This window comes from Sceloporus occidentalis, unplaced genomic scaffold (genome assembly GCF_023333645.1).
Source record: "Sceloporus occidentalis isolate IW3139 unplaced genomic scaffold, rSceOcc1.0.p SCAF_7, whole genome shotgun sequence".
Classification (NCBI taxonomy): domain Eukaryota; kingdom Metazoa; phylum Chordata; class Lepidosauria; order Squamata; family Phrynosomatidae; genus Sceloporus; species Sceloporus occidentalis.
In genome coordinates this window covers 25,068,642-25,080,866 of record NW_028316987.1, presented here as the reverse complement: position 1 = coordinate 25,080,866, position 12,225 = coordinate 25,068,642, and the positions used below count along the sequence as shown (strand labels likewise).

Here is a 12,225-nt window from a genome sequence, read left to right as displayed (position 1 = left end):
GGCACATTTTGCTTCTCAATTCCATACTTTTCTGAGACCTGCGGGCCCGAACAGTCAGGCCAAAAAAATAAGCTGCTTCGTGTCACTTTGGAGGTATGCTGTTTAAATGAAACACGCATCTTAAGAGGCCAGAAGCAGGCCCAAAGCTGTGCTCCAGTCCTTAGGACTGGAGCATGGCTTTGATGCATCATTTAAATAGCATACCTCCAATGTGACCTGAAACAGCTTTATTTTGACCTGCCTGTTTGGGCTCTGTGTTGCCTTTTGGTGAAGAAAGAATATAGACACTATGCATACATTTGAAAAATGTAAGCAACTAAAAAAAGTGGGATGCGGTGGTTTAGTGGTTTAGACACCAATTATGACAATCAGAAAATTTGAAGGTTGGCTGTTCGAGGCCTGGGTGCTGCATGATGGGGTGAGCTCCTGTCACTAGTCCCAGCTTCTGCCAACCTAGCAGTTCGAAAGCAGGCAGATGCAAGTAGATAGATAGGTACCACTTCAGTGGGAAGGTAACAGCATCTAGTGCAGTCATGCTGGCCACATGACCACCAGATGTGTCTTCAGACAACGCTGGCTCTTCATCTTAGTAACCGCCCCCTGAGTTGGTTACGACTAGACATTCATGTCAAGGGACTATATTTACCTTTTTTACATAACTAAAAACACACAAATGAGCCCTGTTCGGGTATTACTCATCACATTTCTTAAACAGGATTAATGGAATGAATGTCCAGTTCCATCTCCCTCTGTCATTATGTTCATAATGTAGAAAGAGGTGCATTTGAAGAGAAGTTCCTGTTTGTGCAAAGGCTCTCAGCAGAATCTTGCTCACATGGAAAACGTCCATGAGAGTAAGATCCCCTATTTTCCAGGTTTCTTACTCATGCAGAGAGCCTCTGTACAAACAGAACTTCTCTTCTGAACTTCTCTTCTTCAGTGTGTTGGTTTCCATGTGCGACACAGCACTGCTCCAGGGCTTTACTGAATGGGGGAAATGTGCCACATGCACACATTGGGGGGGAAAACACAGACAAAAAGTAATGTTTTAAGGAAAATGCATATGGAAATATGTACCTTTCTGTGCAGGAAAGAGGGGAAAAATTCACCACCTGATATGGAACAGAAATGGGACAAGAACATTTGTGAGATTCTGAGAAATGCAACAGAAACAAAACTAAAAGATTTTTAATGACTGCAGGAATAATTGTGATTATGGCCACTCAGGATCAAATTCAATAGAACTATTTTCCAAAGAAATATTATTAGTATCCATTTGCAGTACATTCCATCTATATTCAAAATATTGGTGAACGGGTGGAATTTACTTTATTCAAAATTTAAACAGTGACACAGAAAGTTATGGAAAACTTCAGCCATTTGAAAGTATTGATGTCATCTCTATCATATAGTAGAAATGAAATATGGCTGTCTATAGCTATATCAATTCCTAGTATTGTCTAATCATATTGTAGACATAGTGCAGAGAAAGCAGAGAATGAAAAGACATGTGAGATGTGTATAGCGAGTAATCCAATCATTCTTTTGGATTACAATTTCCCTTTCTTCATGGGGCTCACTCACCTTGCATTCCCAGATGGAAGACTCCAGTAGAGGTTCCAGGGAATGTTTCTGTCCAGGGTTTGCCCTAATTTGCCCCTAAATGATCCAAACATCTGCTATATAGGGGCATGTATCAGTGCCTTCATGGGCTTCAAGAGAGTACAGTGGTACCCCGGGATACGAATTGATCGCGTTACGAAATTTCCGGGGTACGAAAAAGTTAGATTGGAAAAAACTGTTCCGGGTAACGAAAGATTTTTCGGGTTACGAAATTCATTTCGGCGCGAAATTTAAATGCGAAGCGCGGCTAGCGGCTTTCCAGCGCTAACGGAAAGCCTTTTCGGGTTGCGAAATGTATCGGGTTACGAACGGCGCCGCGGAACGAATTAATTTCGTAACCCGAGGTAGCACTGTATTTGGGGGGGGGGGGTACAAGGAGAAAAAAATGAAATGTTCTGAAAATGTTCATTTTAATCTTAGGATGGCCAGGACGGCTCCAAATATGATCAAAATGCCCTCCTTGTCCCCTAGAGATTAGCTTTTGGAACTGCTCCACTCTGGTGACCCAACAAATTACGGCTCCCAAAATTCCATAGTACCAAGCCATGGGAGTTAAAGTGGTGTCAAACCGGATAATTTCTGCAATACAGATGCAGCCCTGGAAAGGAGATACAGAGGTATAGGCTATTCTAGGAATACGTCTAGAGTCCTGTTGTTTAGGCATGGTGATATAACTCCACATTAATACACCAGTGTATAATTGGATGGTGTGTAGGTTGGGGGGAGATATCCAGTAACTCCTTGTGCAAAGCTGCATGTCCTGAGCAGACAATAGCAGCTGGGAGACTTAATCCACAATTTTCGCATCCTTGTTCTTTATAGAAGCAAACAGCTTTGGCATCTAAGAACCATTGGAATCACGTCTCTGTACTGAAATTCAGTAACGCTAAATGAATGTTAACACACACACACACCCCCGTCAAGTGGAAAGAATTCCCACTAGAAAGGGAAGTTTGGACTAGGGAAATATATATGTATAAGGAGTAACCCCTATTTATGTTCATGTTTAAAAAAAAATTTGGTTGGAAATATTCCCTTTTTAATTATAAAGTCAACATTAAAATATTTTAATACTTTTTTTTGGTTAAAGATGTATTATCAGTATTTCTAAATAATTACATACTTTTTCCTGTTTTACTTTGATCTCTTCAGACTCCATATACATGCCCTGGACATCTTTTTACTTCTTTGCTTTTCCCCATTATAAAAATGTTTATGTATCAGCCATTGTGTTTCCTCTGCTTACTCTCAGTCTGTTCTATTTCCACTGTTTACCTCAGTAGCAGTACAACAGGTTTTGTGTTTTTATTTTATCATTGACAGATTTCTCAAGACTTTTTCTGAAAGGTAAAGTAAATACTCTTGATTCCCCCCCCCCCCCCCCATGGAGCACTTATCTGTTTTTAATATGAACAGAGCAATCCTATCAGTGTAGATAGGGGATCTAAAGTCAGACGAATCTCCTTACATCAGCAAGCCAAAAGGGAGGGATATTTCCTTCCTTCCTCTTCACATTTTGTTTTTCATGAAACTATGAAGGACCATAGGGATTGCAGCTTGAGTAATCTAACTAGAACACCTAGGGCCTATACAGACAGGCCAAAATAAAGCTGCTTCGGATCACTATGGAGATATGCTGTTTAAATGATGCATGCGTCCTAAGAGTCTGGAAGCCACACCAGTCACACTCCAGACCGGTACTACAGGGATCCTGTAAGGGCTGCAGTGCGGCTTTATGATGCCCCTTGTGCGCAGCACCATTTGGATGCTGCGCACAAGCAACGTCATCATGGCATGCACCATTTGGTCAGGCGCACACCAATATGGCGCCCGGTTGCTGCGAGGACGGAGCATGTAAACGCTCATCCCTCAGACAATCCTAGTTCAGGCTCAGGCTGGCACAAAGTCTACAGGCCCTTCATTTTAGATGCCTGCTGTATTTAAAACTTACCAGTTTCATTTTGTGAGACATAACTATTGTTGGGTACACCTTTGTTCCTGGCACAATGTGCACATGTTTATGTGTGTTAAATAATAAAACTCAGAGTGGTGGTTCAGTGGTTACATTTTTTTATTATTATTATTAACTTTTATTTATAAAGCGCTGTAAATTTACACAGCACTGTACATACAATCTTTTAGTTAGACAGTTCCCTGCCCTCAGGCTTACAATCTAATTTATTACATTTTGTAATAAAGTAGTAGAGAGAGTGCATCTAATCATGCTATTGTTTTCAAACATAACACAGTATATTGCCCAACAATTACCAGTTGTAGAACAGTGGATTGTGATGGTAGAATGTTTCACAGAACTGTTTCATAGAATCATAAGTTGGAAGAGACCACAAGAGCCATCCAGTCCAACCCACTGCCATGCAGGAAATCACAATCAAAGCATCCTTCATAGATGGCCATCGAGCCTCTATTTAAAGACCTCCAAGGAAGGAGACTCCAACACCCTCAGAGGCAATGTGTTTTACTGTAGAATAGCCCTTACTGTCTGAATGTTCCCCCTGATGTTTAGGTGGAATCTCTTTACCTGTATCTTGCATCCATCGTTCTGGGCCTATTCTCCGGAGCAGCAGAAAACAAGCTTGCCCCATCCTCAATATGACATCCCTTCAAATATTTAAACAAGGCTCCAGACCTTTAGCTGGGTAGATGGCAGACCCTAAGGTAAATAATAAATTCTGGGATGGAATTTTGCCTTCAAATATGCTCAGCCTTAATTCATAGCCAGTATGAATATGAAAAATAATCTTGGGTTATTCCTTTTCTTTTTGGCACTATAACAGGTGGCAGGAGCAAGAAAAACATAAGGGTGTACCTGACTATTTTAGGTCCCCAAAACTGGGAATTAGAGGGAAGGGAGGTCCATGGGCAACGGTTGGATCTGAAAATCTACTACATAAATCTGTCAATAAAGTGATGCTGACAGAAGTGAGACTTGATGGTGTCATCAGCAGACTATTATGGCAAAAGATGGACAGTAGCACATTCTGAGAAACAGAGAACATAAACTGAGAGCTTTGAGAGGAAGTGGCATTTCATCACATGGTAGCCATTTATTATATACTTGCATAAAAATATTGTTCTGCGTTCTTTCTGGCAACAGAATGGCTTGTTATAAGAAGTAATTATTGATACTGGCAACCCTCCTTTACTTTAACAAGCAAGTGGACATTATGACTGGGTGATAGGCTGTCTGAAGCCCTACCAACCACTCCATGGAACAGATGGCATCAGAGGATGTAGTTATACACAGTGGCATCACTAGGGCTGGTGTCACCCCATATGCACACATCCCTTGCAAGTGATAACATGGAGACCATTGGTCATGGGAACTGGGGAGCCCACACGCACATGCACAGTGCCACACAACCCCCCACCAATGCTCTGCTTCTCCATATGCAAGTGTGTGTGCTGAGCATTGGAGAAGCCCCTCTGCAAAGAATACCCTCCTCCACATTCTTGGCTTGCTGGGGTGCCACTCTTGAGGACATATAACCTGCTGGTGACACCACCAAGGCTGGCAAGGTAGATCCTTCTCTTCCCATGAGTATCTGTGGCAAGGGCCAGTGGAATAAAGGCAGCTGAAGCCAACACAGAGGAGCCTGAGCACTCCCCCTGCTGCCCTGATAACCAGGACGAAGTATCCTTGGGGTGCTTCCCCCAACAACCAGGAGGAGGTCCCTTCAGGAAACTGGAAGAGCTGCTGCCGCCTCCTCAGCAATGTTATCCCTTCTGATGGGTGTTCCCTAAATAGTTTCCCTAGGAAATTAACTACAGTCATTCTCGGAAGATGCCAGCCACAGATGCTGGCGAAACGTCAGGAGGAAACTCTTCTAGAACATGGCCACATAGCCCGAAAAACCCACAAAAAACTTTGGATGCCGGCCCTGAAAGCATTCGACTTCGTAAAAGTTAATCCCTTGATATGAATTATATGAGTTATATGAGTTATAACCGACTGAAGGGGGTGCTGCTCGTTTGTTTCTAAGCCGAAGAGCCAGTGTGGTCCGAGGACTGCTCTGGTGGTCATGTGTCCAGCGTGATTCCACCGAACGCTGTTACCTTCCCATTGAGAAGTGGTACCTAGCTATCTATTTGCATTTGCTCACCCCATCATCTGGCGCTTGGGCCTCAAACAGCCAACCTGCCGATCTTTCAATCAACAGAGTCTTAACTACTTGAGCCACTGCTGAAGAGTGGGGTATAAATACACGTGTCCCTCCGCATTTGCTTGGGTTAGGGGCACAGGACCCCCGTGAATGTGGCAAAACCGCAAATAACAAAAACACTATCTTTTTACCGGAGAGAACACCCTTCTAGGAATCTCTAGGTCCTCCGTTGCAACTCTGTGGTGAATATGTGCCACTGAGCATAGAATTGCACCGGAGGGGCTACAAATTCTTAGTTAGGAGCCCTGGTGGCACAGTGGTTAAATGCCATTGACTCGAAACCACAAGGTTGCGAGTTCAAGACCAGCAAAAAGGCCCAAGCTCGACTCAGGCTTGCATCCTTCCGAGGAGGGAGCTAAAATGAGTACCCAGACTGTTGGGGGCAAATTAGCTTACTTGCTAATTAGCTTACTGGCTGTTCACCGCTATGATCTTTGGAACAGCGGTATATAAATAAATCAAATTATTGTTATTATTATTATCAGTTGAGTGTTCTCTCTAGGAATCTCTAGGTCCTTTGGGGTGACTTTTTGGTTAAAGTTGACCACAGAGTTGCACTGGGGCAGGACCTAGATATTCCTAGAGGACATAGGAATAAAATTGGTAACCAAATCTGCAAGTTAAAGCCCCAAACAGAGGCTGGATGGCTACCTTTCAATGGGGATGCTTTGATTGGGAGTTCCTGCATGGCAGAACGGGGGTTGGACTGCTATGGCTGCAGGCTGTGGAATTCTGGGGCCCCACCAACAAACGACATTCCCCAGAATTCCATAGCCTGCAGCCATGGCTCTTAAAGCGCTACCAAACCGGGATCTTTCCCCAGTGCGGATGCGGCTAATACTGGTAGTAAACCATTCTGAAGGCAGAGCCACCTGCGCCGCCGCCCACAGGCCTCCCCTGGAGAAGGAAGGAGGCGGGAGGGCAGCGCAGGAGGCGGCCATGTAAGGCAGCAGCGCCAAGGGAGGAGGAGGAGGAGCCCTTCGGCTGCTTGAAGGCCAGGGCTGCCGCCACTGAGGACGCCTCCTCCTCCTGGGCTCCCTCGCCTTCGGAGCTCTGCCAATTGGGACGGTGAGGCTGACTGAGGCCAGGAGGAGACCTTCGCTTTTCCCCAACGACGCAGCGCTGAGGTAAAAAAGCGGCCCCGCGAGCGCTCCTTTCTCCAGGGCTGCATCCACACTGGAGAAATAACCCGCTTTGGTCCCGCTCTAAGTGTCTTGGCTCAAGGCTATGGAATTCCATAGCCTTGAGCCAAGACACTTAAAAGCCTTCCTGCATTTGTGTCAGAAGCTCAGTGGCCCCCAAGCTCTGCTCTTTAAAGTCATTTTGGACTCCAGCTCCCAGGATCCCAGACTATTGACCAGCATGGCTGAGGATTCTGGGAGCTGAAGTCCAACATTTCTTCAAAGGGCCCAGTTTTGGGGACCACTGATGCCATGATCTCTTTTCAATTCAAAACACACTGCGGAACTAATCCAGTCTGAGACCGCTTTAACAGCCCTGGCTCAATGCTTAGGGAATTCTGGGAAGTGTAGTTTTTGTGAGGCGTGTTTAGCCTTTTCTATCTTAAGAGCTCTAGGGCCACAATGAACTACAACTCCCAGGATTCCCTAGCTCTGAGCCAGAGCAGTTAAAGCAGTCTCGGACTGGATTGTTTCTGCAGTGTGTTTTGGACCTCAGACAGGCTGAGAGAAGATGTAACACAAGCAGTGTTTGTGCATATAGTGTGTGTGTGTGTGTGTTTGTGTATGGGGGGGGGGTCAGTTGGGGAAGACATGTCTCTAGTGAAGGAGAGCAAGGTGCATCTGGGATCCATTACTGGAAAGAGTCTTTCACCTTGGAGTGGCTTCTGTAGTCAAAAACCTCTCCCATTCTCCAGTCCAGGGCATGTATGCACCGGTTGCGCCCTTCTGCCTCGGTTAAGAAGGGTTGCAAGTCCTTCCTCGCCAAGGAGAAGCTTATAGCAATAGCAAGTGCATTTCAATACCGCTTCTCAGTGCACTTAAGCACTCCCTAAGCGGTTTACAATGTGTAAGCCAATTGGCCCCAACAAGCTGGGTCCTCATTTTAGCGACCTACGAAAGGATGCAAGCCTGAGTGGACCTTGGAGCCCCTCAGGATCAAACTCACAATGTTGTGGCTGCAGTATAGGCATTTAACCATGTAGCCTTTTAAGATACCCTTTATTCTGTTTTCAGGCTTAATACATCTCAAGTAATATGCAATCTTAATTGCACGCCCAAGCTTATCAATGGATGCAAGCTACAGGAAAAGAGATTCCAGCTAAACATTAGGAGGAACTTCCTGACTGTAAGGGCTGTTCAACAGTGGAACACACTCTTTCCTTGGAGTGCAGTGAAGTCTCCTTCTTTGGAGGTCTTAAACAGAGGCTGGATGGCCATCTGTCGAGGATTGTTTGTATGTACAACACTGCGTAAATCTACAGCGCTATATAAATAAAGCATAATAATAATAATAATGCTTTGATTGAGAGTTCCTGCATGGCAGGGGGTTGGACTGGATGGCCCTTGTGGTCTCTTCCAACTCTATGATTCTATGATAATATTTATTGACTAGCTCCCATCTATCATATATGCTGAAAAGATGCAATACAAATCAAATAAGAAATATAGATACAGTATGGTAAAATAGATGTATGAATAGCAATAGCGAGCACATTTCTATACTGCTTCTCAGTGTACTGAAGCACTCCCTAAGCGGTTTACAATGTGTAAGCTAACTGCACACACAACTTACAGATGGATGCCAGGCTGAGTCGACCGTGAGCCCCTGGGGTTGAACTCACAACCTTGTGGTTTGTGAGTGAGTGGCTGCAGTGCAGGCATTTAACCACAGTGCCACCAAGGGCTCCTTTTGCACCCGGTCATCTTGGGAGCAGCAACTAAGCAACGGCTGAGCAGTGACCATGAGGCCACTTGCTTACACTGGCCTTTGCTGGAGAGGTGGCATAGGTGAGAGGCTTCTCAGTTGCTGGTCAGTCAGCTGCTTAGTTGCTGCTTTGAGGGTGACCAACTGCAAAGGGGGCAGTGACCAAGATTGCTTGTTTTGGATTTGTAGTAGATCAGTAGACTTAATATCAAGAAAATACATGTGGGGGGGGGGGCGGACTAGGGTCATCTCCCAAGAGGAAAGGGTGCGGTAGCCAGAAAAAGTTTGGGGACCACTGCTTTAAAAGGTGAGCTTTCATGGTGAATGTGGGGGATCTTTAGATCTCAATCAGCTGCAGCTTTAAGAGGTCGCTGTGGCTGAGATTCTGGTGTATCTGTAGGTGCTTCAACATTATGTAATATTTCTAGCAACTGAGAGTGGTGCGCTATCTGTGCCGTATGGTTTAGGCTCTTCTCCTCCCCCTTTGGCTTGTGCACATGTCTTCTTCACTCAGGAGAATCTGGGAATCAGGGTCCTAAGAAGCTCTTTGCCTTCTCCAGGGGCTGCCAAGACATAGCGAAGGGCAGGAGTGGCAGCTGGGAAGCCTTCTGCAGCTGTTTCTCTCCTTACTTAGCAAGATGGAATCCATGGGGAGCAATGGACAGCTGGATCCTCCAGGAGGATGCCCTCTCTTATCCCTTCCCCCATTTCATTTCCCTTATTTAGAATAACGGCAACAGCCTTTGCCCTGAAGAGAGGAGGTGCATTTGAGGCTGTTCTCACTAGATTACTTCAGTTTCACTTGCTGATTTCATTCCAGCCGAGCGAGAGCAAGCAGTGTTTACACATTTCCTCAGTGCGCTGTTGATGTCTGTCTGCCACACGTGATCTGGATTGCAAGCCTCGAACCATTCATTCCATGTCAAGCCCATTGCTTTTCAGAGAGGCTGTTGTGGGGCAGATTGAGGACCAGGGAAAATGTAGAACGTTAGCATCAGAAAGAAGCAGGGCTTCATTGCCAGGATGAAAAGTGCAGGAGCAAATTGTTCTTGAAGTGCATTTGGGGGGAAGCAAGATGTGCAGGTTTCAGATCCCCTCAGGTATAATCTGAGCACTGTTCTGGAATATTCATCTTTCAGTCTCCTCTAATCTCTGTTCACACACACATGTAAGGGAAAACATGCATGCAGTATTGTCCCTTATAGATCAATGAGACACACATCTGCTCCTGCCTTCTGGCATTTTGACTATTGACTACAAAGGCAGTAAGAGCATTGGAGAAATATTTGGGTTCAGTTCCTGATTCAGTTATCTAATTCAAAATTTTAAACAAGTAACAACCTGCATTTTCTGGTGATGTGTTTGTCTCTCTGAGTTGGACCATTCCACAAATAAAATATATTACTTACTTGGGAAGCAATTGTAAACCTTCAGCAGTTGGAGAGAACCCTTCTGTACCTACTGAAATACAGCAGGAAATATAAAATTATAACTATGCTTCAGGGAAGGGTCAAGGCATCACAGAAGACATCAATGGCCTGTTACAGACTGCCAAAATAAAGCTGCTTCGGGTCTCTTTGGAGGTATGCTATTTAAATGATGCCTGGGTCCTAAGAGTCTGGAGGTCGCACCAAAGCCACACTCCATTCCTAAGCACTGGAGTGCAGCTTTGGTGCAGCTTCTGGATTCTTAGGATGCATTCATCATTTAAACAGCATACCTCCAAAGAGACCCGAAGCAGCTATATTTTGGCAGTCTGTAACAGGCGAATGTGTCTTTATAATTGTATGCTCTTAAACTATTATTTTGCTTCTTAAATGAGTAAATTACGTAGGGACATCTGTTCCATTAAATGGGGTATGCCATTTCAGATTGCTGGGAGAGGTTATGATTTGGTATGCTGGTCTCCATAGGCTGAATTCAGATTTATCACCTCTGTGTTCTCTAGGACTCTGTTAGCTACCTGCAGACTCCGTAAAGAAGAATGGCTGTGGTTTCTTGTAAAATTAAAAACTTGCAATGAACACAAAAAAAATCTAGTAACTAAAATGGGTTAGATTTAGGTGTACACGTAGTCAGAAGTGATCCCAATGACATCAAGATTTAAGTTAGAAGTGACTAACTGAACTCCCATTGATTTTGGTGAACTTTTTCTTAAATGTGACCTAAGTTTAGATCCAACCTTGTGTCTTAATCACATGATCATAATGCAGATTAGTTGCTATCTAGATGAACAAAGTGGTTTACCCACTCTTACAAATAACACTGAAGCGCAGTAATTCTCTATTGTCTATTGTGTTATGGAGACAATAGTTTTTTTCAGAGAGCTGAAGGATGATAAGACACAGTTCATGCTCATCTCACTCCGTTTAGAGGTTTGTGCCACTTCACGACAAAAGGTTTTTAGGAGTTAACTTATGTTCAGTGAAGTCCTCTGCCTCTGCTAAGAAGGAAAACATTGAGTTGGATGGGACTTACTCTAAAGTAAGTGCATGCAGTGCACATTGTTGATAATTTGCAATATTTAATCCATAGCACGTGAGTCTGAAAATTGTCTTTGATATAGATGGTAATAACTTCAGTTTGTCTTAGTGAGGGGTGTGACAGTCAGCAGATGAGATGTATTCTGGAATGAAAGAGCAAAATTTTGTGAAGGATGCTTACAGATATAATAATATTGGCTTTAAAATTTCCTAATCTACACTTCCATACTATCTGTTAGCAATAGTAGACAGCAAATAGACTACAGTACTAACAAATAGTCACTTTAGGAAATTGAATATAATATGGGACTTTGATAGGAAAATCTGAGTTAATATTTCTTTCCAGTCAGGTTCCAAAAATGGTCTTTTCCCCACACTGTCTTCCAGGGTTGTTTATAAAGTTGATCCATATATAACAGAAAACTGATTTTCTTCCATGTGAATGAACTTTGAACTCTTCCCTTATCACTTGCACACCAGACAATATCTTTAGTTTTAAACTAACCCTAGTGCCCAGTTATGGAACTGTGGTTTGTTTAAACTATGGTTTGCAAATAAGCTAGGATCTGAAACCGTGATTTGAATCCTGTGTTGTTCTGGCTAAGACAGTTTTTCAGGGGTGGGCAACTGTCCAGGGGGCAGTTTTTCCTCCTTTTGCCTGTCCAGGAGGCCGCACCAGTGAGTTTCAGTGTGCCTGAAGGGATATGATGCTGCTTATGGCAACCATTTTGGCTGATTTTTGGCCAACATTTTCTTTTTTGTGTGTGTTTTTGGGAGCCTTTGCAAGGTTAGGGGAAGAAAAATGCTGCATTCCTAAGTAGTTTTGTCCTGTTTGGGAGCAAATAAATTGCCCTCCCCCCATTTCTTTACAAAATTTAGAGGGATGGGGACTGGATAGGTCTTTGGAGCAGGGGGAGCCCCAAGAGCTGTATGTGGGCTGCACTTTGCCAACCTCAGATTTTAAAAGAGAAACTTTAATCTTTTTTTCTGGCATACAAAAGACAAAAGTGGAAGGTGAATTGTATAAAACTGAGGTTTATGCAGAATTGTTC

The 12,225-nt window shown here is 43.9% G+C and overlaps 1 protein-coding gene across 2 annotated transcripts in view; it reads left to right on the top strand.

Annotated features, from left to right (window-relative positions):
- The first annotated feature begins 6,728 nt into the window (after positions 1-6,728).
- Positions 6,729-12,225, top strand: part of TPPP (tubulin polymerization promoting protein) — a 61,811-nt gene continuing 56,314 nt past the window's right edge. For both annotated transcript variants that reach the window (XM_089532419.1, XM_089532418.1), the window contains exon 1: positions 6,729-6,931. The gene's annotated coding sequence lies outside the window, so the exon portion shown is untranslated. The remainder of the gene's footprint in view (positions 6,932-12,225) is intronic.